Source organism: Anolis carolinensis, chromosome 2 (genome assembly GCF_035594765.1).
Source record: "Anolis carolinensis isolate JA03-04 chromosome 2, rAnoCar3.1.pri, whole genome shotgun sequence".
Classification (NCBI taxonomy): Eukaryota; Metazoa; Chordata; class Lepidosauria; order Squamata; family Dactyloidae; genus Anolis; species Anolis carolinensis.
The window spans coordinates 54,403,316-54,427,006 of NC_085842.1; the positions used below are offsets into that span (position 1 = coordinate 54,403,316).

Sequence of the window (23,691 nt, forward strand, 5' to 3'; positions counted from 1 at the left end):
AGAATCCTTTCCTTTTACCTCTGTATCTGAACGTCACTGTTATCTGAATTTGTAAGTGGCCCCACACCCATGCCACCATGTTTAGATTTCTTTGCCTGATATGAAATAATCCTGGATTGCTTAGCCATTACTATACATGTCACAAAGTTGACCTGTCAAAACTCACAGACAGTTCCCTAGGGCAGTGATTTTCAGAGCTGGTTGCTTCAAGAAATCACTGCCATGCTGGGTGCTCAGAAAACCTTTATTTTTTTCTGGGAGGGAAAAGAGCGTGCTTATATGTTGAAAGCAAATAAATTTATGATAGCATAAGATTCCATTTATTATAGCATTTTCTGGATGATCCTGAGGCATGACCTTGGATATATTTGTCATCAACTGAAAAGTTGGCAACAGAGATTTGCAACTTTGTGGGGCAGGGAGAATGGTTTGAGGGGCAACTTATGGCAAATAAAAGATAAGAAGGAAAGATTTAGCATTCCCGTTTCCCTTCTGCTTCATACTAATTTACCTGTGATGTGTACTTCAAACATCTAACTTCCCAGGACCAATGGCACATTTTTCCCACATAAAAGGCAGCAGTGGAGAAAATACAGTCCATGTGCCATTCAGGTGATGCCACCCAATTTCTTTCCAAGGTTGATAGGGTGACAGAGATGGCTATGTTCCAAGGTCCCTGTTGAATCAGTGTGTCCCTTTATAGCAGACTTGATCTTCCAGCAATCATCAACCAGCCCCTCTGCAATGCCAGGAATACAGCTTAATGGTGTAACATTAGAAAACGTTGACTATTTCCGCTACCTTCCATTAGCGTTGCTCCGAAAAATCCTGCAAATCTCTTGGGAAGACAGGTGGACTAATGTTAGCATGCTGGAAGAAGCAAAACCACCAGCATTGAAGCGATGCTCCTATGTCATAAACTCCACTGGACTGGCCATGTTGTCCAAATGCCTGATCACTGTCTCCCAAAGCAGTTACTATATTCCCAACTCAAGGATGGGAAATGTAATGTTGGTGGACAGAAAAAGAGATTTAAAGATAGGCCCAAAGGTGACCTTGAAAACTGTGGCATAGACTCCCAGAACTGGGAAGCCCTGGCCCTTGAGCGCTCTAATTGGAGGTCAGCTGTGACCAGCAGTGCTGCAGAATTCAAAGAGGCACAAATGGAGGACTTATGGGAGAAAGGTGCCAAGAGAAAGGCGCGTCAAGCCAACCCTGACTGGGACCGCCTTCCATCTGGAAACGGATGTCTTCACTGCAGAAGAACATGCGGGTCAAGAATAAGTCTCCACAGCCACCTACGCATCCACCGCCAAGACACAACACTTGGATGACCATCATCCTTGAGCTACGAGGGATCGACTAAGTAAATAAAGTAAGTTATAGCAGACAGTTGCATGTCCTTGTTAGAGTTGGATTGGGAAAATATTATTTTCAGAATGTAGCGGGAGGAAACTTAAGGAGGTGGGATGCTACCATATGCCTAGAGATAAAACCAGCTTAGCTGCAGGATACCTGTGATCAGCTTCCCCTATAGAAAGTACAGAACCTTCCAGTTCAGATAAGTGTTAATGCATTATAGGAAGTGGTTTTGACATGTCACAGTTCTGAATGTGAATCAACACTATGTTATTCCACCCACCTTACTACTACTCATGATGGATACATAGTATTTCTCAGCAATAGTGACAGAATATCAATTTCTAGGGAATTGAAACAGGAAAGGGTGTGGGCTTCCCAATGATGAGCAAAACGCAGGCTTCCAGATGTTATTGGATTGCAGCCCCCAGCCTTCTCTACCACACTGCCGCTGGCTAGGAGATATGGGACTTGCCTGAATATCCCCAATGTCAGCTAGTTTTTGCTATTGTGTAAAAAGAATTCTATGCTAGATTGGCTTTGGTCTAGTCCAGCCATTGAACTCGATGTCATAATGGATCCAGCACTTTTGGATTAGCTAGGATAATGAAATAATCATTTAAATCCACAAAATTTTCTGATTGCTCTTAGCCGAATACAATAGTAGCATTCACAATGTTTTCATTGTGAATTATCCTGTTGAAATGGATCCTGTTCGGGACTGACTTTGTCTTTACTAGGCAATTAGGAGCCGTTAGATTTACAGAAGATCCAGTTAGAGGTTAAAGCTTCTAGAAGTGATTTGTTGATATAGATCAATGCAGCAGGCTGTTTTTGGGGGGCATTATTTTATATGCTAGCATGACAACAAGAACAGGCAATTCAAAATTAATCGCTACACAGAACTTCCTTGTTGACAAGGAAGTTCAGTAAGTATATGTGATTGTATCTCAAGCTGCCACCAATTTTAAAGACATTTAAAACCCAAAGCACCAGATTTTACCATTTTTAGGCCACAGAAAAATTTATCTTCCAAATGATAGGTAAAGGTAAAGGTTTTCCCCTGACATTAAGTCTAGTTGTGTCCGATTCTGGGGGTTGGTGCTCATCTCCATTTCTAAGCTGAAGAGCCGGCATTGTCCGGAGACACCTTCAAGTTCATGTGGCTGGCATGATGGCATGGAGCACTGTTACCTTCCCACTGGAGCAGTACCTATTAATCTACTCATATTTGCATGTTTTCAAACAGCTAGGTTGGCAGAAGATGGGGCTAACAGCTTACCCCACTCCCCGGATTCAAACTGCCGACCTTTTGGTCAGCAAGTACAGCAGCTCAGCAGTTTAACCCACTGCACTATCAGGGGCTCCAAATGATAGACTCCAGTTATTCACTTTTCACCTAAGCAAGAAATGGAAGCTCCTTCCAGCCACGCCAAAACTCCAAGATTTGTTCATTCCATCTTTCCCTTTCCAAGTAGATAAAGGAAACCTCTTATTCCAAGGAAAGATTCCAGTTTCATTCCCCCCTCCCTCCTCTTCCTTCTTCTCAGCAGGTGAAGGAAATACATTTGTATATTTATTCTTGGAGAAACTTGGAAATTTGAAATATCATCAATTGGAGGTGAGACAAAATTGTGACTTGTTTATATTCTATTTTCTAGTCCCCCTAACTCCATTATTCTAGTCTGGGACTTTTAGTTCCAGTTGGAGAAGCTGATGATGTGCGGTCAAAGGGAGGACATTGGCTTCATTTCCCCTAGCTCGATTTCACTGTTGCCTAGAACCAGCCCTGCAAAGCGTACAGGTGAATCTTCTGGATGTATATTTTGGGTCTGTAGTACAAGCTTACATAATTGCGTGCGTCTGCTGGGCTGAACTGCATCATCGCCAATTTCAATTAACAGAGAGAACAAGCAGAAACCTTGCAGCTCCTGTCAGAGCGTATGCTCTGGGAGACCTTGCATGGCTGCGTTGTATAAGCCTTCCTTTTCAAAAGCATATGGCTGTTACAGCACAGAGCATGAGTCAACAGCACAGCTAGACTTGTAACGTGGGAGTCACACCTCCTCCTGGCTGCAGAATTAGCCAGAGAAACAGAAGGTTAACCGGAACAAATAAAAGGCTGAAGAAGCCCTTAAAGGTTAAGAACAGGATTTGAATTTGCGGGGAAGAATTAGCAAGGAGTAATGTATAGAGATTTCTCCCCCAAAAGTTGGGACAGAACTACACAGGGCCCTTCTACACTGCCAGATGAAATCCAGATTATCTGCATTGAACTGGATTATATGGCAGTGTAGGCTCAGCTAATCCAAATCAAAGCAAATAATGTGAATTATCTGCTTTGATAATATTGATTATATGGCAGTGTAGAAGGGGGCACAACAATACAGTGTATTGTTGTAGTTCATGTGCATAGCACATATTATCACAACACACATGTGCTTTATACGAGTGCTTTGTTGTTTACAATCACAGTCCAACCTCTAGTGTTAATTGCAGCTAGCTAGCAAAACAATTTTTCCATCCACCTGCTTCGCATTTCTATCCATTGCAAGATAGTAAAAATTTGAGGTTTCAAAGGAGTGGTCATTCCCCTATTACAATGGTTCTTAACCTGTGATTCACCAGATGTTTTAGCCTTCAACTCCCAGAAATCCTAATAGCTGGTAAACTGGCTGGGATGTCTGGGAGTTGTGGGCCAAAACACCTGGGAACCACAGGTTGAGAACCACTGCCCTATTAGGACAATACCTTTAGTAGACTAAGGGCCTTTCCACACAGCCATATAACCCAGAATATCAAGGCAGAAAATCCCACAATATCTGCTTTGAACTGGGTTTTCTGAGTCCACACTGTCATATATTCCAGTTCAAAGCAAATAATGTGGGACTTTATTCAGATGTGGGCCTTTGACCACTTCCACACAACTGAATAAAATCCCACATCTTCTGCTTTGAACTAGAAGATATGGCAGAGTGGACTCAGAAAACCCAGTTCAAAGCAGATAGATATTGTGGGATTATCTGCCTTGATATTCTGGGTTATATGACCGTGTGGAAGGCCCTAAGACTCAATCTAGAAATGCTGAGGAAGAATGATTATCTCTTGAACAGGAAATTGTTACCTCTTTTGCATCTAGTCTGTCTGAACATACTTGATATTGGATCAACAGTTGTCAACAATAATCGCCAGAGCACCAACCAAACTGCAGGCTGGAAAGATAGAGATTTGAGAACGTTATGCTGGTTTAGACCAAAATCCTTTCTGATCCTGCATTCCCTTCCTACAGTGGCCTGTGGAAAGTCTTCAAATATGATACAAGTACAAATGCACAGACCTTCTTGTGTTCCCAGCCTCTCGTACTCAATATACTGCATCTTGATGGAGCAAATTTGCACCCATTATAGAGAACTGGAGTTTCTGGTGATAGATTCCAGGTAGCCATTAAGTGGTTTGCCATCCTCTAAGTGTTTTTCATTCCTCATATTCTAATTAAATTCTTCTCCTTTATGAAAAATAAAATATATTCCACTCTCCTTCAAGCACCTGCTTTCTAATGAATTTAGCAACCACAAGGAATAAAGCTTGTTTTTTTTTCCTGCAGAGACATTTCAGTAACAAAGGGTTCTTTTGCTGTGAAGTCCATGAGGTTAAATCATCTGAAGGCCGAGTTAATTTTCTTTCAGCATGGCTTTGGATGAAAATGTTAATTAGCTCACTTTTCCCATCTGTATTATCATCTTTATTGCTTCGTTGGCCTGATTTTATTATTACAAAGTTGGCTTTTAATCTTGTTAGTTTCAGAGATGATGATTTCATTGTAAGATACCTCTTGTGGTTAGCAGAGGTATTTTACAGGTTAGCAGTTCTTAAAAGCATCTTAATCTTCATTGCATTGAAGTGCTGAAACAAGGAATCCAGTGGCACTTTAAGGAATGATATTGTATTAAGACATAAACTTGCAAGGAGAATTGACCTTACTTAGAATGGGCTGACCCCACTTATGACGTATCTGAAGTGTGTGCCTTCCTTGGTAGAGATGTAGATGGAATCCAATATAGGACTGGAATGTAAAAGTTACTACAGTGTAATTTCACAAATCCTCTCTTGAAGAAATAGAAACGATTCAGTGATTCAGCTTGTAACATGTCCCTCAGAGTCTTTGGAAATGCTAATAGTTTTGTTGTCTTTCGAGCTGTGTGGCCATATTCCAGAAGTATTCTCTCCTGACGTTTCGCCCACATCTATGGCAGGCATCCTCAGAGGCTGTGAGGCATGGATAAACTGAGCAAGGAAAGGAAAAAAATATATGTCTGTGGAGAGTCCAGGGTGTGACAAGAGTCCTTTGTCAGTTGGAAGCCAGCGTTAATGTTTCAATTAATCACCCTAATTAGCATTGGAAAGGTTTGTCTCTTGCCTGGGGGGCATCCTTTGTTAAGAGTTATTAGCCGTCCTTGGGGCTCCTCTGTCCTCAGAGTGTTGGTTCCCATCTACTGCTTTGATTTTAAAGTTTTTAAATACTGGTAGCCAGATTTTGTTCATTTTCATGGTTTCCTTCTTTCTGTTGAAGTTGTCCACATGCTTGTGGATTTCAATGGCTTCTCTGTGTAATCTGACATGATAGTTGTCGGAGTGGTCCAGCATTTCTGTGTTCTCAAATAATATACTGTGTCCAGGTTGGTTCATCAAGTGCTCTGCTATGGCTGATTTCTCTGGTTGAGTTAGTTTGCAGTGCCTTTCATGTTCTTTGACTCTTGTTTGGGCGCTGCGTTTGGTGGTCCCTATGTAGACTTGCTCACAGCTGCATGGTATATGGTAGACTCCTGCAGAGGAGAGAGGATCCCTCTTGTCTTTCGCTGACCGTAGCATTTGTTGGATTTTCTTTGTGGGTCTGTAGATTGTGCTTCTTCATCAGTTTGCCTATGCCATCCGTGGTTCCCTTGATGTATGGTAAGAACATCTTTCCTCTGGGTGGATCTTTGTCTTGACTCTCATGGCTTGTTCTTGGACAAAGATCCACCCAGAGGAAAGGTGTTCTTACATTAATGCTGAAACATTAACGCTGGCTTCCAACTGACAAAGGACTCTTGTCACACCCTGGACTCTCCACAAATATATTTTTTTTCCTTCCTTGCCCAGTTTATCCATGCCTCACAACCTCTGAGGATGCCTGCCATAGATGTGGGCGAAACGTCAGGAGAGAATACTTCTGGAACATGGCCACACAGCCCGAAAGACATACAACAACCCCGTGATCCCGGCCATGAAAGCCTTCGACAACACTCTAATAGTTTTGATTACTAATTGAACTCTTATCTTTCAATAATTCAGTGTCAGAAAACTCCAATTTACTCAACAAAAGGTATCAGTCAAAATGCTTTTTGTATCTCATCAGAAGACTATTTGGTGGATTCTTTCTGCTATCTTTGTCTTTATTTACCTTTCCTTGCCTGGAAGCCGAGTCACAGAAAAAATAAAATAAAGCAAACATTAATTAGGCATTTTCATTTGTTTAAGATGAAACGTAAGACCACAACCCCCTTTGGAGAATACAGCTTTTGCATGGGGTTTATTTCATTTTTGAGGGAGACCTTTTATAAGAGGAGAAAATCCCGGTTTAGTAATGGGCAGGGGTTTTCTGTGAAATTATATCATCATAAACAAGCCTTCGTAGTAGAAATCAAGTTCTGGGCTGACTTACTGGTTTTTGGAAGTGGGGTAGTATTTACTATGAGCATATCACAGCAATGAAAATTAAATTGGTATGGGTTGGCAATTCAACCAACCAATCAATTAGCAATTGAAAAGAGTAAAAAATGTACCCAATGTTATTAATGCACAGGCATGATAGGATGGGAAGGGGTGCTATTCAGATATTGGGGGTTATAAAATAAACATAGCCAACATCTAGTGGTCTCAGTAGCCAATGGTGATCAAATGCAATTTCCTCAGAATTGGTGCAAGGAGGATGAACAAACCAGAATACTAGTATTAGAATCCCAAATTTAATGAAGCTGCAAAGCTGTTCCCCCCTCTCTATACTGAGTAACTAGCATAAACTTGACAGTAGAAGGAGACACCAAATGGGTGTCTAACAAGCTGCTGAGAGTACATAATAATGTAGACGTGCAATGTAGCATATCGCAAGCTGTGAATGGATTCTTGATGGCTTGACCGCTGATGTTTGGAGAGGCAGAGTCCAGTGATAAGACGTTAGTCCAAAAGTCTCTTTGAGTCCATGGAAGAAACTAGGAGCATGAATGTTCATTGATGTGGTCAATAAAGACCAAAATAAGTTTTTTCGTGAGTTGTAACTAGTTAGGTGTATATGTAACTGGATTATCAAATATTCTGTGGTTTTTTGTTTTCCTTGGGTAAACACATCTCAGATTCAGTAGATTTTGTGGTCTTTCCAGAATCTAAACTGCTTAAATATATCTTCCATTTGGAAGCTGTGGTCATGGAGAAATGGTGTGACTGCAAAGCTATATTCAAGAGTCACCAGATGTGTCATGTGTTAACAAGAGGCAACATGGAGATTAAGTAGCCAGGCTATCCCCATTCTAGAAAGATCACCCTATAATCCCTTCTGATAAAATGGAATCAAGGAGCAGCCCAAGCTATAGGCCTCCTTCAAGGGGATTCAGAGTAGATAGTAACAACAGTTTAGCACAACCTGAAAACCACTTATCTGCAGTATGTCAACTGAATCAGAATTTGTTTGTTTTTGTAGAACAAATCATGTGCAGAATAAAGACCTTTAGCTTCCTGTCAGTTTGAATTGTTTGAACTTGTCAGGTTCAGAAACAAGAGGCTGAAATAGAAAGAGCCTAATGAGAGAGGAATTAGGAGCTAGTATATGCTTTCATTTCTTCCATACGGATAAAGTATACAAAAGGGGTTGGCATTTTTTTCAGCTGTTCGTTGGATATGTCCAGGATAGAGATCTGGATTAGTAGGTAATTTGATTTTAATTTCCAAATTTACCCATTTAGTTGATGTATTTTTTAAAAAAATCAGATGATGTGGTGTCGGCAGGTTTTTGAGTAATTATATTGGACTACCGCCGATTTCTGAGCCTGAATACATTGCACAAGATTTCCCTATCCTAAAATCATACATTTTAATATATTGGGTTTATGGTTCCCGTCCCCTTGATCTGGTCATGTAAGTGTGATTTATCGTTATAATTGTACTATTTTACCTTGTTTAATATTGTGTGTTATGTCGTTATGTAATGTTGTGTTGCTTTTATGACTGTAAACCGCCCTGAGTCCCATCCGGGAGATAGGGCGGTATATAAATAAAGTTTTATTATTATTATTATTATTATTATTATTATTATTCAGTTGAAAAGCAGCAAAATGATATTCCAAATGTGGTATTGCATGGCCTATGTTCTGGGATCTTGAATGTTTAACATGTTTGGAAAAGTGAGGCCATTTCTTCATTTAATATAAAACATTAATTCATTTTTATTAGGAATTGAAATATGAGGGAGGAAAGAGATTGAATAAAACAAGAACAATAGTTGTGGTAGGAGAGACTTTAATAAGGTTTTTAACTGCACGTAATGACTTTATTTATTAATGGAGAGCATCCATGAAAGCTCCTTGTCCAGATAAGGACCAATCTACAGGCAACAGGTCCTTTCTCATGTGCTGTGGTGCAAATTCAAGTGATACTTTTTTTCTAGCTGAGTTGGGCAAACCAAAAGAAAAAGCCAGCTGCAAAAGTGAATATCATTGAAAAATATGGTTATGACTACCACCAGTTAAATCAGTTTGCACACAATTGGTAATGGATTGTTTCAAAAGAGTGTGTTACATAATGTTTGGATTAGATCACCTAGATCACTCTTTGAGATACTGGGAAAAAAGAAACATGATAGGGATAGAAAAGAAAAATAAGATGTATATCAGTCCTTGTCATTTTATTGTATTCCAGCATCTCGTAGATTTGGATCTATGTTTTCCCGTCATAGTTAATAAGTTTTGATGATCTCATCAGATATCTATGGAGAATTAACCATAGAGTTTGTGTTCCAGAAATAAGAAGTTCCAGACTCAAAGCCTGGTATCGACATGTTTTTTTTTTTTTACAGGACCTCATGTAACATGATGCGTAAGGTCTCTGTCTGACAACCTAGACTTTTTTTTCATGTCAGGAGTGACTTGAGACTGCAAGTCACTTCTGGTGTGAGAGAATTGGTCGTCTGCAAGGACATTGCCCAGAGGACGCCCAGATGTTTTGATGTTTTTACCATCTTTTGTGGGAGGCTTCTCTATGTCCCTGCATGGAGCTGGAGTTGATAAAGGGAGCTCATCCGCGCTCTCCCTGGGTTGGATTCAAACCAGCAACCTTCAGGTCAACAAACCCAACCTTCAAGTCATCGGTCCTGCCAGCACAAGAGTTTAACCCACTATGCCACCGGGGGCTCCTGGAGTAGTCAGACTAGTCAAAGTAGACAACAGTGGGCCAGAAAGATACCTAGACTGACTCGTTATAAGGCAGCTTCATGTGGGTGATTCTTCTGAACAATCTAAAAGCATTCTCTTTTCAACACCCCTGGGGAATTATTCCTATATGTCCATTGTATATCGTGAGGGTATTCCTTTATGTGTGCAACTTAACATGTGATATTTCTTTTGGCATTTTGAAGAGGGAGAGGAAAGGTTGTGCTTCTTTTTCAAACTGCACATGGCATGCATGTGTGGGAAGAAGGAAGTGATGTTTCATTCTCGATTCTGAATGGCTTTAAATCCCTTCAGATATCCAGAGGAGCAATAGTTTGGCGATAGAGTCAGAAGATGTGGGTTGTAGAAAGGTTCCAGTTCCCACAGTTTGTGGGATGCTCAGACATTCTTAGCTGACTCAGGAATTCTGTGCTGTAATTCTGTAAAACTAGCAAAATTCCCTTTATTGTGACAAGGTATGCATTTCACTCTTTTCACCACCTCCATTGATTTCCTGTCATGAGGATTGGAGGGCGGTTGTCCTCTCTACAACAAATTTCAGAACTTTTTATATGTTGTATTTTAATCGGTTGTTAATCTCATGTTATGCGTTATATATTAATATGTTCCCTGTCTCAATCCATGGGGAGAGGCAGATATGACAATGAAGATGTTGCTGTTGGTGATTTCCTGTGTCCAGCAGCCATTCACTTATATGAAACAGAATAAAGGAATACAACTGAGAACAGCTTTGGGATTTAACATCTGTGTCGTTCCCATTATTACAAGCTTTATCCTATCAACATCGGCCTGTTCTAGACTCTATATATTAATCACCCTGACACATACAAAGGGAACTTGCAAATTCTCTTTTCACCACAAACAACTGCGGGGTTATAGGGTGAGAAATAGTACAGCCTTTGCCATCATCCTGGCCAGTATAGGCAGTATCACTAGCCTTAATTCAAAGGAAAATTTCTGTAACACTATAGGAAAGTGGTCTTAAGACTGCTTGGTTGGGATTGGTGGATTTTCCCCAATCTAACATGTTTATTTCCCTCACAGAGCTAACTAGGAGAATTCCTATTTGTCGTGTTGAAATTATTCCCTCCTCAATCAATTTCTTTCTCCTTTGTTGTTGTTGTCAGTGTTGTATATTAGCAGAGGCAGCTATACTCGAGAGCCAATTCCCTATTCCTTCTTTAATGAATTGTAGGAATTCTAAATAACCTGTGGAATGGTTCTGTGAATATACAACATTGTGAAAAGATCTGGAATTATTCAATTTTTGCTTTTGTTTTGGGGAAGATTCTGGGAGGTTAGGAAGGGTTCTATTTGGATTTGTAATCCAGGATCTGGAGTTCTGCTTCCGTTTTGGGGAGAAATTTCCCAGAAACAGAACCGGTGGGAGGAGGGGGAGGAATTTGAAATAAAAACAGAACAGATTTCTGCCTAGAAGAAATTGCTTTCTGGTTTGTGGATGCTCTCATTTTACCACCTTAATGGCTGGTACATAGCCATTAAATTTGCTGTTAGAGTGAACAATAGATAGCATTTCACTGTAAAAGTGGGCGGGCATTTGGATCAAATGGAGATTTTTCCATTTAAGTTAATCTGTTTATGAAGCTTTTTGTCACACAGTTTGGTACCACATGTACACTCCAAAAATTTCATTTGAAATAAAAGTTTTTAGTCCTCTAAGCTGTGAAGAACAAACCCTAAATACGGTTGCTAGCCCCAACTAGATTAGACGTATTGAATCAGTGTTTGAATGATCAACATTGTCTAAACCTCATTGATGCAATAGTGTACTGCAACTGAAACTATCATTTTGATGTTGATCAAATGGTAGTTCAGATGGTCCTAATACCATTCTAAGGAAAATATTTCCCACAGAATAATCAGAAGCCAATGCCAGTTTGTTGACTATAATGCCCATCTTCAACACTCTCCTGTTCTTTTTCTGAATTAATATAATTATAGCCATATTATCTATGGGTATAATTATATTTGCTCAACCTATTGTTGACACATTTTCTTTACTTGTCCTGGCAAAGATCAATGATAATTGCCAGTCAAAACAGCTTTTTTGGGGGGGGGGGGGTACTGTACAGGTAGTTTGTACAAAACAATTTTACTATCCGTTATAACAGTTTGTTCTACAATTTCTGAAAGCATTGTTTTTTTTGGCATTAAAACTCCCCCATGCATGTCTTACTTGCCTTTCAAAGCTACTCCCACATTTTCTATGAAGGAAAAAGCTTACGTTATACTGATCCAAAATTCTTCATACATCAGCCATTACCTCTTTCCCACCATCAAGGATGATGGGATTCATAGCATGCCCATCTATGTCTGCACGGTAGAATAACTAATGAGATCAAGCCAATGGCTCCCTTTTGTAGAAGCTCTAGCTCTGTTTAAGTTAACTGTGAATTCCAGACTTTAGATAGGATCTTCATGCCTGTATTTGAAAGTTTGTGTGCACACTCACTTTCTTTAATATTCTCATTATAATCAAGAAAATCCAGCATTTGCTCCAGTGGCATTTAAAGTAAACTCATGGATTTGTACAGTACTTTTGCTTGAATAACTTTTGGCATCATACCCAACTTGAAATGGCATGCTTGTTAATCCTCTGATCCCATGATATATTTCATTTCTGTCTTATGATTAGAGCTGAGTTTCTCAGACTGTGCTCCTCCAGATGTTTTGGACTTCAACTCCCACAGTTCCAAACAGCTGGTAGACTGGCTGGAATTTCTAGGAGCTAGAGTCCAAAACACCTGAAGGAGCACATCTTGAGAAACACTGGATTAAAGTGTCTATGTGTCTGCTGTTTCTTGCGCTTTTCTTTGGTAGTGGCAGAGATCTGAACTGCAGTGTTATGTTTGCTATATTGTCATGTCATTTTTGAAGTATCAAGGACTAAGGCCAGATTCTGAATTCGTGATAAATGCCAGGAAATGCAGTCATTCCAAAGACATGGCTTTTATGGACCTGATATTGTTGCTTTCATTACTTCTACTCTCAGTCTCTTCCCCTGAGTCCTAGCTTCAGTGCTGCAGTCCTACTCTCTTTGAATGGGTGATTCTCAAATTTGGGGCACGAGACATTGTTGAACTATACCTCCCATCCTCCCTTATCATAGCCACACTGGTTGGAGTTTCTGGGACTTCAGGCCCAACAAAATTTGTGGATCCACCTTTGGAAACCACTACTTTGAATTATAGTACCAAATTATACAAAATAGGTTTTGATCTGCTAACTAGGAATGTTCACTATGCTTTTGTTCTTCTGTAAGTTACCAACATTAAACTACAGTTTCCTATTTTGGACACAATGGAGGTCTGAACTAAGGAAGAAGGTGAGGTGAGGAGCAAAGTAGAAGAACACTCATTCCTGTCTTATTAAATTATAGTTTATTTGGACAGATATCTGAACTAAACTGTAGGATTTTCAAACTTATAGATACTTGTTTCACACTGTGCCTTCTTTAACACAAGTCAATTTGAAATTCTTAAAAATAGTTAACACAGTTTTAGCTGCATGCTCATTGCTTCAGGATTATATCAAAAACTTTCAAAGAACAAAGAAAATATGTTAGCTCACAAGAGAAAAAAGTAAATGCTGATGTACTAGTGGTTGTGTGATGGTAGATGGAGTCCATTGTCTCCCTATTTGTGTGTTGATGAAGGAAATAGATTGTTTCATTCTGTTCCACCATTTTAAAATGAGAAGCTTCTTATGATGATTTGGGTAAAGGAAAAAAGCCAAATGAATGATAGATTAAGAAGGATAAGTTTTGAGCCTGAAAAAGTTGCTTTTTGAACTATAACTTTCAGAATGCCCAGATAGTATAGTCAGTTACTTTTGCAGGATTCTTAGAGTTATGCTCAAAAATAACTTTTCTAAACTCTGGCAAGAAGAGCATCACATACAGCAAAGCCCATGAGCCAAGATGCTTGTTTCCTCATTATTTTGCAAGCATTGCAGAATCATGTATAAAATCAATGCACGAAAGAGCCACCAGAGATTAAATTATTACTCCACATCATTTTAATTTTTAAAAAAATGGAATCAATGTGTGCATAAAACTGTAAGGAATCAAATGACATTGGAGTACTCAAGAGCCAGCCCTGGAGAAGCATGATTTTCAGTATTAATCTTTAAATAACCATAGAAGGAATCATGAAGTTTTTAGTTCAGCCAGGCACATGATGATCAAGTGACCAGAGTATGGCATGAGTAGGTGCTGGGATTTCATCCTTCAACTTCACATTTTCATCAGCTATACCCTCGCAAACATAGACCAAAATAAAGCACTTCCAAAGGTTTCAATATTTAGAACATTTATTTTGCCTTACCCTACTGAAATCAATGGGATGTTAGCATGCTTCAGTAACAACTGGATCTTACAGAATACTTTTACTCCTTGTGATGAGTGATTTTAGCTGTAAAATGCTAGTTTGTAGCCCAGCATTCTCCTCTACTTCCAATTGACCAGTTACCTCTCTTGTTTTATGTATATTCAATAGTCTATAAGCTACTATCCCTTGACTGAGGTGTAGAAAACTCCAAGACAGGCTGAATGTCCCATGTGGATGATTCAGCAATTTGGAATTTTCACTAAAAACATGTAGCAAGGCAGGCTCTACAAAGAAATCTGTACCAATGCTGACCTGAGGCCCATGCTCAATGGTGATTAAAGCAGTGTAGAACCCACGGTGGGAATAGCGCACAGACAAGTGGTAGCTACAATAGGACCCACAGACCTGCTGCAGCCCCGCATTAAGGTATTGGAGGGAGCTCAATGTGTTGATCATTGGGAATGAGGAGATCAGCAGGACTACCCCCTTGGCTTCTGAAGTGGTAGATCCATGTGGAACTCTTAAGATGTGCACACCAACCCAGGTGCACTGGCTGCTATTCCAAAATTGAACTGGTACGTGGCCAGAACAGGAAGAGATGGATATCCTCTCCAGAAACCTCAATACTCAGATTGTGGTGAAAGTGCAAGGGGGTTGGGCAAAACGCTGATATGCACTGTATGGTGATCTGACTATAAGCCAATGGTGATTTCAGCTGTAAAATGCTGGTTTGTAACCCGGCATGCTTCGCTACTACCAATTGGCCAGATCTTTCCCAACAGATGGTTGGCCCTCCCAGGTCAGTTCTCCTCCTTCGCCTCCTCTCTTCCGGAGAATCCCCACTGGGAGACGGCAATGCAACCAAAGTGCCATCCAATCAGGGTGCTGCTTCAGACCTGCCCCTCTGCTGGCCAGGGAGGGGAGCAGGTAGAGCAGAAAGTTTGAATAGCTGTCAACTGTATAAAACATCATGTATATTGCATGGTATGCCTCACATTTTTGGCATCTGCTGTACTTGCATCCTTTCTGGTCTGATCGTAATTATTATTTTTTTGTATAAATTTTATTGTGGTATATGAGAAAAAACACCAACATACAATCAACATTCAAAATACAAGTATTATTTCCCCTGTCCCACCACTTCCCCATTCCCACCCATGAACCACCAACCATATAACATTTTAATGTCCAATTTTAGAGATTTTAAATAATATTTTAAGGACTTAATATGTTAGTAATTATGTGGACTTATTTTATGTCTTGTTCTTTTATGGTGATTTATAATTTACTGAGTTGTTCCTGATTTGTTTATTGATTTGTTTATGTATTACTGTCGGCATTGAATGTTTTCCATTGTATATTTTGTTGTGAGCCACCCTGAGTCCCTTCGGGGAGACAGAGCGGGCTATAAATAAAGTTTCATTCATTCATTCATTCATTCATAATTATTCTAGTGATTTATACAGCATTTTAATTGTATATTTTGTATTGTACTTTATAATCTGGTTTTTATGTATTTATTTATCTGTGTGAAAGACCTATGGTCTAAGCATTAAATAAACTATCATTACCACCATGACTTCCAACACGACACCAAATGGAACTAACAAAAAACTGTCTTTATCATTACACGAATTAATCCTGTGTTCGGCTATTTCAAAATCAATTTTTGTCTTCTATTTTAAATACCAAAGGCCAGTCTCCATTTTCTAGCAAATTCATTTTTGTTTCCTCCCCTTATGTCATTGAAGATCTTGGCCATTTGGATATATTCTACTATAGTAGAGTCTCACTTATCCAACATAAACGGGCCGGCAGAACGTTGGATAAGCAAATATGTTGGATAATAAGGAGAGATTAAGGAAAAGCCTATTAAACATCAAATTAGGTTATGATTTTACAAATTAAGCACCAAAACATCATGTTATACAACAAATTTGACAGAAAAAGTAGTTCAATACACAGTAATGTTATGTTGTAATTACTGTATTTACAAATTTAGCACCAAAATATCATGATATATTGAAAACATTGACTACAAAAATGTGTTGGATAATCCAGAACGTTGGATAAGCGAGTGTTGGATAAGTGAGACTCTACTGTACTTTTCTTCTCCAATTCTTAATAAGTAGTTCTCCCCCCCCACCCTTCCAAGATTTTGCTATAATGATTCTCATTGCCACAATAAAAAGCTTAGTGCTATTTCCCTGGATAACATAAAGAGGTGTTTATAACTTACGTAATAACACTAGGATCCAATGGAAGGGACAGATGACCATGAGTTTGGAAATCCAATTCCCTCTCTGGCTCCTTCCACACAGCTGAATAAAATTGCACATCTGCTTTGAACTGGAATATATGACAGTGTGGACTCAGGTAACCCAGTTCAAAGCAGATATTTTGTCATTTTCTGCCTTGATATTCTGGGCTAGATGACTGTGTGGAAGGGCCCTCTGTTTTTTTTTGGCAGAGAGGTGTTTTGCTATTACTGGGCCGAGAGGGCTCCCCATGGCTGCAATGGTGAAACAGGGCTGTGATGTCTTCTGGGAACAACCTACAAACTATCTACAGACCCACTAAGACAATCCAACAAATGCTATGTTCAGCAAAGGACAAGAGGGATCCTCTCTCCTCTGCAGGAGTCTGCCGTATACCATGCAGCTGTGGACAAGTCTACATAGGGACCACCAAATGCAGCATTGCCCAAACATGAGTCAAGGAACATGAAAGGCACTGCAGACTAACTCAACCAGAGAAATCAGCCATAGCAGAGCACTTGCTGAACCAACCTGGACACAGTTTTATATTTGAGAACACAGAAATGCTGGGCCACTCCAACAACTATCATGTCAGACTATACAGAGAAGCCATTGAAATGCACAAGCATTTGGACAATTTCAACAGAAAGGAGGAAACCATGAAAATGAACAAGTATTTAAAAACTCCAAAATCAAAACAGTAAATAAGGAGCAACACTCTGAAAACAGAAGAATTCCAGACAATCAGGGGAAGCTAATGACTCTGAACAAAGGATTCCCCCAGGCCAGGATATGAAGCTTGGAAGGCCATTTAATGTTAATTAAGGTGATTAATTACAACATTCACACTGGCCTCCAACAGACAAGAGTTCTTTCCCCCACCCTGGACCTTCCACAGATATATAAGCCTTCTTTGCTTAGTTTCTCCATATACCTCACAACCTCTGAGGATGTCTGACATAGATGTGGGCAAAACGTCAGAAGAGAATACTTCTGGAACATGACCATACAGCACGGAAAACACACAACAACCCTGTGATTCCAGCCATGAAAGCCTTCGACAACACATTTCTTCTTTACATTTCGGGGCTCACCTGAATGCTTACCCGATTATACTCATACATCCCATTTGCTTCCCAGTAGACTAGGTTTGCTTACAGTCCTGACAGGTGATATGAGATACAGGTTTAGTTTCCATTATCCAAACTGCTTGGAAGCAGAGCTGTTCCATATTTCAGATTTCTTTGAATACTTGCATATACATGATGAGATTATCTTGGAGATGGGACCAAAGTCCAATCTAAGACCTGGCATTTTATATGGTTTTAATCTGTTTGATTGATAGATAGATACGTGTTTTAATTGCTTATATGTTTAGATTGTTCATATTTTATTGTTTACCAGTGCAGCACTGAATTTATGCCGGATTCATAAGCCGACTTGGGTCCCCCCGGGGTCGAGAAAGGTGTGGTAGAAATGCAGTAAATAAATAAATAAAAGAAAACATTCATTTATGTTTCATAAACAGTTTATATATGTAGTGCATGAGACAAAATGTGTGTACACGAACTATCAGGTAGCACAGGTATCTCAGCCTATTAAGTGCACAATTTTAGATGACATTTAAGCACTATTTTGCAGCCCATTGCTGCACAGAACTATTGTAAAATTGTTTTAATGCTGGCTTGTAGGAAAAGTGGTTCAATACAACACTGAACGGAAAAGGAATGTCTACTATTGTTCATCCTTTCATATTCCCCTGATGGCAAAGATGACTTTCCTATTTTTACCTGATGAGGCTGCAAATATGAGATTTAAAAATTAGAATCCTCCCCAGTATGTCATTGATTTCCCTGCTTCTTTATATCATTCCCTTCGTTTTTACTTCTTTTTCCTACTATAGTTCTCCATATGAAGCAAAAACTTTGCTCTTCACTTTGGTTTTTTTCTTTTCTTTTTGGTAGTTTCACAATGTCCAGGCTGCTGAGTCACTTCCTCTCATTAAATTCTACTTCAAAACCTCCCTCTGAGAACCCAAATAGTCCAAGTGAATGGCATCCCAGACAAAGGAAGATTCTGGCAGCAGGCTATTTAGAATGATAATACTTGCTGAACTCCTGTGCACATTTCACCCAACTTGTGTATGACTTCTTTCTAACCAACTAAAACAAATGGGTGCTCTGTTACCTATGCCCAGCGAAGAATGGTTTACTAGCTATGCCATGAGCAATGGGTAATGATTCAGTGATCACTTATGCAAATACACTGGGTTATATGAATGGCACCTACTTCTGTAAATAGTCAGTAAATTGCCTTTGCTGTAAGTACACTTCCAGCTTGAAATGAAAGGAACAGAAATGAGCCATTTAATATGGTTATGCAGTTGAACAGAACTTAAATTCTCCTCAAACTATCTTCACTTTGAACTTCTAATATATTTTATAATGGGCAGATTATAATGGGTCTGTTAATTTTCTTACAAATGGGATGTAATTATTTGTGATTAAATATTTGTTAATATAAGCTTTACTTTTATGTTGTTGGCTGCTTTGAACATACTGGAAAACCAGCAGACTGTTAGTAAATTACTAAGAGAAGATCTTATGTATTCAAAAGCTAGTGATTTCGAGATGCTTTCAGAGATGCTTTTCATTTGGTCTATAAAAATAACGATTCTATAAATTTTTTCCACAGGATCAAAAAAGGAGAAGTATTCTGCCTGTCCTCAAACCTATTTCACTGTTGAAATTGGAACGTGACAAGATATTACAAGACCCACATGCCTGTGGATTTCAATGGCTTTCAATGGCATAGCAGAGCACTTGATGAACCAGCCTGGGCACAGTATATTATTTGAGAACACAGAAATGCTGGACCACTCCAACAACAATCATGTCAGACTACACAGAGAAGCCATTGAAATCCACAAGCATGTGGACAACTTCAACAGAAAGGAGGAAACCATGAAAATCAACAAAATCTGGCTACCAGTATTAAAAAAAACTCTAAAATCAAAACAGTAGATGGGAACCAACACTCTGAGGGCAGAGGAGCCCCAAGGACGGCTAATGACTGAACAAAGGATGCCCCCCAGGCAAGAGACAAAACCTTTCCAATGCTAATTAGGGTGATTAACTGAAACATTAATGCTGGCTTCCCAGTGACAAAGGACTCTTGCCACACCCTGGACTCTCCACAGATATATATTTTTTTCCTTTCCTTGCCTAGTTTATCCATGCCTCACAGCCATAGATGTGGGCGAAGCGTCAGGAGAGAATGCTTCTGGAACATGGCCACACAGCCCAAAAGACATACAACAACCCAGAAGAAAGATGTCTTATGGACAATTGTCCTATGGAGGATCCCCCCCACCCCCCCCCCCCAAAAACCCCCCCTAATCTGATGTTATTCTGGTGCCAGGTGAAGTCTTCCCTCTTCTTCAGCTTCTAAGGAACTTAATCCTATCTGTAGTATCACAAGGGCCCTTTCGCCCATGCACAATTCCCAACAATCTTCAAACAAACAAACTGGTAAGTAAGTAAGTAAGTAAGTAAAAGTTTATTTGTATACCGCCCTCTCTCCCGAAAGAGACTCAGGGCGGTTTCCAATATAAAATCAGCATAAAACATTGTACAATAAAACACTGAAAACACTATAAAACGCTATAAGAATTAAAAACAAAAACAAAACATAACAATTGACTAAAACAATCACATAAACAGAAGGAATATAATCACTCAAATAACATATGAATCTGAAAAGAAAAAAGACCACTGGGATGGAGGAGAGGATGGCCTGGAGGGACCACTAGAACTAAAATACAATGTTATATTCTAAGATGCTTTGGGGCAGAGGAATATAGTGCAATGTTTCAAGTCAAAGAGATGGCGTGTGAAACTACTATAGCGATGGGCTCAGTTAACCAAAGTATAAACTCTACTTAGGATTGTGATTGTGAATACAATACAACTCCTTTATCCATGGACTCATTATCCATGCTTTCATTCCCCCATGTTGCAAAAATATCTCCCTGGATCCATTTGTGGGCTTCTCAAACTCTTACAGTGCTATTCTATGGCATGCCTCCTGTCCAAGTATAGTAAAAATAGAGGCAATTTCAGGTTCCCACAGGGGCCTTGGGATTGATTTGGGATTTGTACTGTAATTGTGTACCCTACAGGCAACATATGATAGCAGAAATTAAGATAGTTTTGGTGATGTCTCTACAAGGGAGTGGAAAAAAGTAAGAGCTGAATGAGGACCCCCACTGAGTCAGCAGCAGGACATCTGCTGTGGCATAGAATGGAGTGGAAATCTGGAGGAGGTTCTGTGGTAGAAGATCAGGCTAAATAAAAACAAACCTCCTCCGTGGTTCCGGCAGACAAATTTCAACAGCATATCTATTCCCAACATGACATATCCTCTAGCAGCAATAATAATGAGGGAAAAAGCTCAACACTTCCGGCCCATATGATGTTTGGTGTTGACAGAATGATAAATGAAAAACAATTGATGAAGTAATCTCTGCTGAAATAATGCTGGCCATAGTTTCTCAAGAGATACATATGGTGGCATTCAGCAAAGCCCTTCTTTATCTCAGCTTATAGAGGTGACCTGATCCTGGTCAGCAAATAATTTTAATAGGAAGTCACTATTAAGAGAGGATAGGTGCCCTCCCAGGATTGCTAGCAATCCTGCCCCTTGAACAGCTAAAGTGGTGTCAAACTGGAAAGGGAAAGAAGGAGATATGCAAAATATACCCTCTCCTAGGATGCATCTACACTGTGGAACTAATACAGTTTGATATCTCTTTAAATGCCACAGATCAATGTTATAGAATCATGGAAATTATACTTTCACAAGGTCTTTAGCCTTCTCTACCAAAGAGTTTTATTCCATCCTAGGAACTGAATGCATTTATCTGTAAGGATAGTTTTTACCATCAAGGTAAAATAATCTAGTGCAGTTTTTCAGCTAATATTGTCTGGGTCTCTATTCATGAATTCACATTCAACTGGACATATGTGACATCTTATTCATGCTGAGGCTGTCCATACCTAGCCTTTTTCTCCAACTAGATTATGAGAGCAGCAATGTGTAATGTGGTCCTTCAGGACTTCCACTTCCATCATCTTTCATTACTAATTATGCTGGCTGGAGATCATCAAAGACACAATCCAGCGTTACTGGAAAGCTGCTCATTCCCTACACTGAATGAAAGCACTGGGGCGAGCTGAAGTCCCTTCGTCTGGTTGGCATCTGAATAACATCTATGTCATTTTTCTCCACATCCAGAAAGTCCCAGTGTTCCACAAGTGAAATGTACAAGTTCTGTCTGATCTTGGATTGCTTTGGCTGGATGTATGATGGAAAATATTGGCCAGGGCACAGTCTGTTTACATAGTGTATAGCTTCCAGCAGCAGCCCTAGTGCAAGTAAATCAGTTGGGTGTTGCAATTTTGACAACAACTATGATAAACATTAACAAGAAGAGCATTTGACAGTGACACATCACAGAGATCATCTGAACATCTATGTGGTGGACATAGTATGGATGAAGCTCCCCCAAAGGCAGCTTCTTAAGGCCATTTTTAGATCCCAAGTGGCTTCCAGCACTTTCAGCAATATTCTTGTAGGCAGATGAGGACCCCTATTTGTTTTGACCTTTGATAACTATGGCTCAAGGTCAAAAGGACCTATCTGAACATGCTGTACTATTTCTTTTTTAGTAGTCATGCATTTAATAGCTTTGAATTATCATATTAATTTCAATATATATATATATATATATATATATGTTTTATCTCATCTAACTATTGTAAACTTCTTTGAGTTCTAGACTGTGAAATAGGAGGAATATATATATATATATATATATATATATATATATATATATATATATATACACACACATACATACACATAATGGTGATGATGATTACTTTTTTAACAAAAAGGTCCCATGGGGGTCAATGCAGTCTTCCAATTCAGGCTGTTGCCTATTCTTTTGTTGTAAACATACGTTCTCTCTCAGATTGGGATGTCCGGCTGTTTCCATACATGGTTTTTTTAAGTAGTCCGATTGCCATGACAATGAATCAGAAGGATGTGATTCAGCAGCTTTCTAGAAATGCCACAACCTGAAAGATTAAAAGAAGGGGGAAGTCTTCACTCTGTGACTTCACCTTTGAGAGGTTATGAAACAAGATTGTGTTGTTCTCCATTCTTGGGAAGATGAAGCTAGCCGGCCTTACACAATAAACATACAATCACCTGACCACACTCTGACCAAAACAAGTTGTGATTTTTTTGTTGCTAATTAATTCTGATCAAATTAAAAAAAACAGAGATGATGTTTTCCCCACAGTAGTATTCACTTTATAGACTATCTTACTTATCCCTCATTTTATCAGACTAACCACCTCTTCACACAGCTGAGTGCGTCTTTGATGTTTTGACAATGTGACACATCATCACTTAATAGTAGCTGTTACATTATTTACAATTATTTATACCCAGCTTTTCAGAATACAAAGTCTTCAACAGTAGCTTAGATCAACTAAAACATGGACAGAAGGCTCCTATATACTGTTTACTTGGACTTTCCAAATGTTTTCAAAGAGTTCTTCATCAAAGAGTCCAGAACAAAATTAGCAGTCATGACATTAAAAGAGATGTTGTCTTACAGACTGAAACTGATTAATGAACACCAAACTACATTTGCTAATGAGAAACAAAGTCTCAATTTTTGCAAGGAAGGAGTGAGAACAGTGGAGTCAAATTGAGAATGGTGCTTTTAAAAGTTGTTCATAATGTTCAATAAATGAGGGTGAATATTAAGCTGGGCTCATTTGCTGATGATACTAAAACAGATTGTGAAAGAGCTCAGAATTGATCTCTCCAAATCAAAAAATAGGCATAGCAAATGTATAAACATGGTGTAGACTACAAATTCAGTGTGGAGCTTTATTAATAAGAAAATAAAGCTATTAATATGTGTAGTTTGACCAAAGTTGGAATCCTGTTCACAGTCTGGACCATTACACTTGAAAAGGGAGATTTTAGAGGCAGAAAAAGAAATGGGTACCCTACCCAATACAATTAATGAGTTAGAGCAACTCCCTTATGAGGAAAAGTTACAACATTTCAGTCTGTTTGGGCTAGGGAAAAATCAAAGGAAGCAAAGACATTATAGAAATCTATACAATTATACATGGCATAAACAAAAATTGATAGATAAATGTTTTT

The 23,691-nt window shown here is 39.2% G+C and overlaps 1 long non-coding RNA gene across 1 annotated transcript; it reads left to right on the forward strand.

Annotated features, from left to right (window-relative positions):
• Nucleotides 1-386: 386 nt before the first annotated feature.
• On the forward strand, nt 387-19,818 carry LOC134296004 (uncharacterized). Its single transcript, XR_010002554.1, has 2 exons — nt 387-1,375; nt 19,138-19,818. It is a non-coding gene; the product is annotated as an uncharacterized LOC134296004 (long non-coding RNA).
• The last annotated feature ends 3,873 nt before the right edge of the window (nt 19,819-23,691 follow it).